Raw genomic sequence first — 7,365 nt, forward strand, 5'->3', positions numbered from 1 at the left:
TGCCTTCTGAACAACTCACTCACACAAAGCAATTAAACCTGTCTGACTTCAAAAGTAAGGTAAGACAAGCCACGTCGAGCGGTGCAGCACTCACCTAATATGATTATTTCTCTTCTTCCTGGTGATAATAGAATTATGCAAAAGCAGCCTTGACCCAGTAAGGATTTTTCTCTTCAGAATCAAATCTCCGCCTTCCCCCCCAACTCACAACCCTCGCAGCCCCCCTCCCTCCTTGTTTTCTAGCCGCTCCCTAGGCACTGTTGTCCTTCTTTGTGTACCAGCCTGCGAATCTAAGAGTTTCTTACCCCTGAAGCAGCACAAACTGATGACAGTGTGGCCGGATGCCTCTAGGAGGTAAATGGTGAAGCAAAAGCATCCATCTCTGGCTATTAATTCATTCTGAGAAGTTTATTGATTGCCTCTGGTGTGACTGCTCAGGTGACTAGATTTCATTTAAGGAATGAGGCTTTTTCCAGCTATTTCAGAATTCCCCTGTTTGTCATTATCCTCAAATTGTCTGGATTCTGGGCAGAGGGAGGCCCTGTCGTGGGCTCTAGTAATAGGAAGGGTAACAGCTGTATGAGCACTTGTATGGCAATGCTGGTTGATATATCATTAAAATAGTTCCCTTAAGGGGCTTCTCTGATGGTCCAGTGGTTAAGATTTTGAGCTTCCAGTGTAAGGGACCACAAGTGTGATCTCTGGTCAGGGAACTAACATCCTGGATGCACATAGCATGATCTAAAAAAAAACAACCACCCCAAACTTCGATGATGGTTGGTAAATAGTCATTGCCTTAAGTCAGGGGTCCCCAACCCCTGGAGACTGGGTCCACAGCCTGTTAGGAGCCCAGCCATACCACAGGAGGTGAGCAGCAGGCAAGCAAGTGAAGCCTCATCTGCCTCTTCCTGTCCCTCCCCAACTCTTGCTTCACCTACCTCCTGAACCTTCCTCCCCTACGCCCAACCCCCACCACCCTCTGTCCCTGTAAAAATCTTGGAAAAATCAATCGAGTCAGAGGATGTCCTTATGTGTAGCCTCTCTAGTGACAGCAGATCCGAACACCAAACACAGGAAAAAAATCCCTGTGTAAAATCAACTGACCACTCAGAAGAATTGTTCAACTATTAAGGTGACCTTTTCTGTTCAAAATAATGGAATAGTCCCTGCTAGGGTGGAAGACAGCCAGATACAGGGGCACTCAGGAGCTTGGTCCTCTCCTGGATGCAAAGGCACTAGTCTGGTCTAATACCAGCCCTGCTCAATCACCAAGGAGAGACCGGCAACCTGGCAGGTCCCAGAGGAGATGCAGGTAGTAGAAACAGGAAATATAATTTCCTTGCTTCTGTAATAGATTACCTTAAGTCACATCTTAAGAAAGGTAAAAGAAAGGGCATAGAAAGAGAAATTATATAAGAACTCCAGAAGCCAATAAACAATGTTATGGTATAAACTGTATATGTTCCCTCCCTACAGACAGCATCCAATCTGATAATGGAAGCCACTGAGCCACGATCTCTGCCAGGGAAGCCCTTCATAAGGATGCCAGTGTATGCACCAAGAGGGCCTTTTCCTACCTAGCTCCTTCAAACTGTAACTCCTCAAATGTCAGATAGTTTGGGAATTCAAGAACAGTTGAATTGATTGGCATCCATCGACACTGCCCGCGTCACTTCACACTTACACTCGGGCCCTGCATAGCACTGCTTTTGGCCAGAGTTCATTTGCTTTCCAGCCAAAATCAGCTAGGACTTTTGCTTCTGTCATTAGGGTTGATGGGTGTTCTGGGGAGGCCCTCTCACTGCAGAACAAATACACCCTGAAGAGGAAACGTGCTTTGAGGCATCGCTAGCTGCCTCTCTTTAGAAGTGACTGAGAAGGGGTGTACATTTTAAATGTTTGGTAGAATTCACTGGTGAAGCCATCTTATCCTGAACTTTTCTTTGTTGGACTATCTTTGTTCCCTGTTAGAATTCAAAGGGCATTTCCCACAGAAATTGAGCAAACAATTCTGAAATTTGTTTGAAACCACAAAAGAATGTAAATTGGTTTAGCCACTATTTCATTAGTTGGTTGTTATTGGCCTTAAAAAAAATTTTTTTTACATGCTTCTCTTTTTGATTAATCAAACTTTTTTTCCCCATTTTTCTCTTTTATCACTCATTATGCATTCCTTGTATTGTTCTCTTAATATTTATCCAAGAGATTATGATGTGCATCTCTCACTTAATAAAGTTACTAAAAAGTAGTATTTTCACCACTGTTTTCTATCAGTTTCCAGCAAGACACAAATGTTAGTTATCTTAAATTCCATTTATCTCTCTCCCATGTTTATTTTAAATCCCACAAAATGATATTAGTATTGTTTAAAAAAAAAATGCTAACTTGCATTTATCTATATATTTACCTTTTTCTACTCTTCATTCTTTACTGCATTTCCATTTATGAATCTTTTCTTTTTGTCTAAATAATTCTTTTTAGCATTCCTTTTAAAATATTTGTCTGAAGGTGATAAATTCACTTTCTGTTGTATGGTAATTTTTATATTTTACATTTATTTATAAATTATCTTTTCACTGAGCATAGAATGATAGGTCTTTAGCTTTCTTATTTTTAGAACTTTAAATGTCCTATTTCCCTGCTTCATTGTTTCTGTAGAAAAGTTAACCTTCAATCCTGTTGTCACTTTTTTGGATATGATATGTCTTTTTTTTTAAAAACTCCAGATGCCTTTAAAATCTTCTAGCTTAGTTTAATTTGAAGATTTTTCCTATGATGTGTTTAGGAATTTTTTTCATTAGTCATGGTTGGGGTTCACAGAGACTTAAATGTATGCATTGATGTCTTCAATTTATTTTTATTATTTCTACAAATATTTTTCTCTGTCCCACATGCTTACGCTTTCTCTCTCTCCTATTTTTCTTGGACTTTAAGTACATACATTTTTGCACCTTATTTCTATGTCTCATATGTCTCCTGAACACATTTATGCATGTTTGTCTTTTCCAAGATTTACTCTGCACTTTTTTTCTCTACTAAACTGTTTTCCAATTCACTAATTTTACCTTCTTCTCCACTCAAACAGCTGTTAACCCAACTTTGACATTTATAATTTTACTTCTTGTACTTTTAAAATACTTTTTTGATAGATTATCATTCTCTGGTAATTTTCTCCAGTTTGTTTTCAGGTCTATGGAGAAGTTTCGACTTTTTTATTAAGCAGCAGGGAAGGAAGACAGGGGCCTCTTCCCTCTCCACATGTCTTTTCCACCGTGATAAACTTTCAACCATAAGGCATTTTCCAGGAGAGTCCTGCCTCTCAAAGGATGTTTACACAGAAATGAGAGAGCTGGAGGAACCACAGGCAGTAGGCCACGTGTTCTTCAAAAAGCCGTGTGTTCAGACACCCTGTAGACATCAGCTAGACCCCACAGCAGATAAGCACGAGGACCTGAAACACCCACTGAGAACCACCAGAGTCTCTTTCGCTTTAGCACATTTCTGAGGGTGGGGGTGATGCGTGCAGAATGAGGTACGCAAAGGTGGAAACCATCAGGCTACTTGAGAAGTTACACCACGTTCAGACTGAGAGCTATGATTCCCTTGAAGATGGGCACACAGCTTGGATTTCCTGCCATCAGGCCCTGCTCCAGAGCCTCAATGATGGTTGACTTCATGTCCTGGCAGGTGTCACTTTGGGTGGCCAGCAGTGTGCCAATGCAGTCATCCTTGATGTCTGGGTATTTGCTGATCAAAGTTGAAACTTCCAGGCAGAGCACAGAGGGTTTGCTAGTTTAATGACTTCTTCAAGGGTGACAGTAGTGATACTGTGCCCACCTGCATCTTTACCAAATCTGGAGACTTCCAGAACAGGAAGTGGAGCTGCTCAGCCTCCCTGACTGTCTTCTTGGCACCCTCCTTGTGCTCCTTGGTGCTCCAGGATGAGATGTGCTTCTGTGTGGTGGCCAATAGGGACCCCACCCCTATTTGCTGTCACTCTCTTTTTATATGATTTTGAATTTTGGCAACATCATTGAAATATGCTTCCATGGTAGCACAGATGATGGCTACAGTATTTGAGCCTAACAGCCACTTCTTTGCCATTGGCTCATCTAGATGTTGCTCCAGATCCCAGAAGACCTCCTCCAGGTATCTGCTGCAGCCTCCTTGCAACAGCGGTGTCTAAAACCCCATCCATATTTGGTTCACTCTTCCATTTCATTTTTTAAGTTAATTTATTTTAATTAGAGGATAATTACTTTACAATATTGTGGGTTTTGCCATACATCGACATGAATCAGCCACAGGTACACATGGGTCCCCCCATCCTGAAACCCCTTCCCACTTCCCTCCCCACCCCATCCCTCTGGGTTGTCCAAGTGCACTGGCTTTGAGTGCCCTGCTTCATGCATCAAACTTGCAGTGATCATCTATTTTACACATGGTAATATACATGTTTCAATGCTAGAAAGACGGAAATACATGCAAGGCAACAAAAGAGACACAGATGTAAAGAACAGACTTTTGGACTCTGTGGGAGAAGGTGAGAGTGGGATGATTTGAGAGAATAGCCTCCATTTCGTTTTTAAAATACTACCTCTTCAAACTGACCAGGGGTTCTGTAAAGGTCTGGCAGTTGTGATGATTGCTGTTATATCCTGAACAAAACATAACCCATAACAGTGTGCGTGTTGCCAGGATTTCAGATGTTCTATCTACAACTGAGCTTCATCTCTATAAGAGTCAAATTCACAGAGTCAGAAAGTACATTGGTAGATGCCAGGGGCTGGGGTGGGAGTGTGGGGAGTTAGTGTTTAATGGGGACAGAGTCTCAGTTCAGGAAGGTAGAAGATTCAGGAAATGGATGATAGTGAGAGCTGCAAAACAATATGAATGTACTTTAGTGCTCCTGAACTGTACAGTTAAATAGGGTTAAAATAGTACATTTTATATTGTGTGACTTTTACCACAATGAAAAAAAAAATTTTTTTTAAAGAAAGAATTCATTTACTGAAAACACTAACTAGTACCTTTATTTTCAAATCTTCACTTATCTGAGTAACAACTTAAAGAATCTGTTAGAAAATCTAGAAGATGATGGCAGGGAGTGTTCCCACGTGGGTCAGCCCTGGGCTCAGTCTCTTTGGTGCCATCTTTAGTGTCTGCATCTGGTGATTTCTGCAGCCAGACAACGATGTTTGAAGTGGGAGCTGACATGTACATACAGAGCAGTTCAGACACCACATCTGAAGGAAGTGTAACCTCTAGGGCACTGACGTCCGTTTCTGGGACCAGCTCCATGTTCCGCACCATCTCTGCGCTTGTGTGGGTGTTTAAGACCCATGTCAAACAGGCTCATCATTTCTTTTGCTTCTAGATCTTCCCACGAGATTTGCATCCAGGTTCTCAGAGCTTAGCGGTTGAGGAGGTTTCTGAAAATCTCATAATGGGGAGGAAAGCACTCAATCATGGGGTTTTGGGCAGCAATGAGGTCATCCAGGACATGCTTCCATATGACTTCCAGGTGGGAGACGGATCACTCCTTTTGGATAACCTGTGGTCTGCCTATGTGCCCTCAATTCTAGCAGTCTTGATTCTGTCCAAGAGCACAAACGTTGTTGTTGTTCAGTCATGTCTGACTCTTGGTGACCCCATGAACTGCAGCACACCAGGCTTCCCTGTCCTTCACTATCTTCCAGAGTTTGCTTAAATTCATGTTCATTGAGTTGGTGATGCCATCCAACCATCTCATCCTCTGTCACCCCCTTCTCCTCCTGCCTTCAATCTTTCCCAGCATCAGGGTCTTTTCCAATGAGTCGGCTCTTTGCAAACATTTCCTCCTTCCAATTCTTGGACCTTCTAGGAAGAACAAAGCTAGTTTGCATTTTTTTGGTCAAATATGCACCAATTTTTCTTCCCTTTCCAGATATTGACAACAGAGACCAGCAAAATGGGGTCATGGGGATGGTGGCCAGGGACTTCTGTAGCATCATCCACAGCTGCTTGACCAGCTCAACTGAGAGCCCCTGTTTTCTCCCGAAGGAGCTATGGATGAGGGTCACGTCTACGTGGGGGTGCTTGTGCATCAGCTCATCCCAGGGGCACCCCTGTTTCAGGTCCCTCAGGTTCCAGGGGGGCCTGCAGGAGCACCCCTTGCTTAATAAAGTCCAGGGCCCCCCTCACAATCTGGGGCCCCAAGAAGATATTCTTGAGGTTCTCCACAGCTATAGTGAGCTGTCTGTGCTGCACGATTGCATGCTTCCTGTTTGGCTGTGCTGCGTCTCACTGCAGAGCACAGGGCTTCTCTAGTATGGCACAAGTGTTTCTGCACTGTGATGGCTTCTCTTGTGTTGGAGCATGGGCTCTAGAGCATAGGGGCTCAGTAGTTGCTTCACAGCACATGGGATCTTAATTTCCCAATCAAGGCTCAAAGCTGTGTCCCCTGCCTTGGAAGGAGGGTTCTTTACCTGCTGGACCACCAGGGAAGTCCCCGTCCTTCACTTCCTTGATGCTGTCCACCGATAGTGTGGATGCTCTCTCCCTCTCCAGTCCTTGCTGATCTTGGCCAGGGCCCTCGGGATGTCTGTGACTTCACCCAGTGCATTTTGGAGCTGGTTCCAGCTCATGTGGTACCCTGCGTGGCTCGCCATCCAACCACTACTGGATAGCGTCCTCAGTCCACAGAAGCCTTTCTCCAGGTCTCTCTTCTGCGGTACTGCTCCACTTTGTCCTGCTGCTCCAGGCCCCAAAGCACCCCAGCAACCTGTTGAATTTGTTTTTAATTGGAGGATAATTGTTTTACAATGTTGTGACAGTTTCCATTGTACAGAATCAGTCATAATAACTATGTATATATCCCCTCCCTCTTAAGCCTCCCTCCTTTGGGATCACTGTTGCACCAGCCTCCCAGACTGTCTCCTTCATGGTTAACAAGCAGGCAGAAACACCCCCTTCCCTGTGTCAGGATAACATTATCCCTCAGCTCCGCCACTGGTGTCGAGAAGTGGCATCCAGTTTCTTAGATGTGTTCATTACAGTTACTTGAAAGTCTGTGTCTTGCATAGTATATCTAGATCATCTGTGAGTTGTCTCCATTGTCTATTTCTTTCCTCTTGATTTGAGATCATTTGAGTCTCTCTACTATCATTCCTGGCCTTCCCCAATGGCTCAGCGATAAAGAATCTGCCTGCAATGTAGGAGCCACAGAAGAATCTAGTTCGATCCCCAGGTTGGGAAGATCCCCTGAAAGAGGGCATGGAGACTCACTCCAGTAATCTTGGCTGGAGGATCCCATGGACAGAGGAGCCTGGCGGGCTACAGTTACAAAAGAGTTACAAAAGGGTTACAAAGGAGTCAACATGACTG

The 7,365-nt window shown here is 43.7% G+C and overlaps 1 pseudogene; it reads right to left on the bottom strand.

Moving 5' to 3' along the window:
• Positions 1-3,557: 3,557 nt before the first annotated feature.
• LOC145517364 (exocyst complex component 3-like) lies at positions 3,558-6,936 on the bottom strand (annotated as a pseudogene).
• Positions 6,937-7,365: the final 429 nt, after the last annotated feature.

This window comes from Giraffa tippelskirchi, chromosome 8 (assembly GCF_054371585.1).
Source record: "Giraffa tippelskirchi isolate mGirTip1 chromosome 8, T2T-mGirTip1v1.2.pri, whole genome shotgun sequence".
In the NCBI taxonomy this organism is placed as follows: domain Eukaryota; kingdom Metazoa; phylum Chordata; class Mammalia; order Artiodactyla; family Giraffidae; genus Giraffa; species Giraffa tippelskirchi.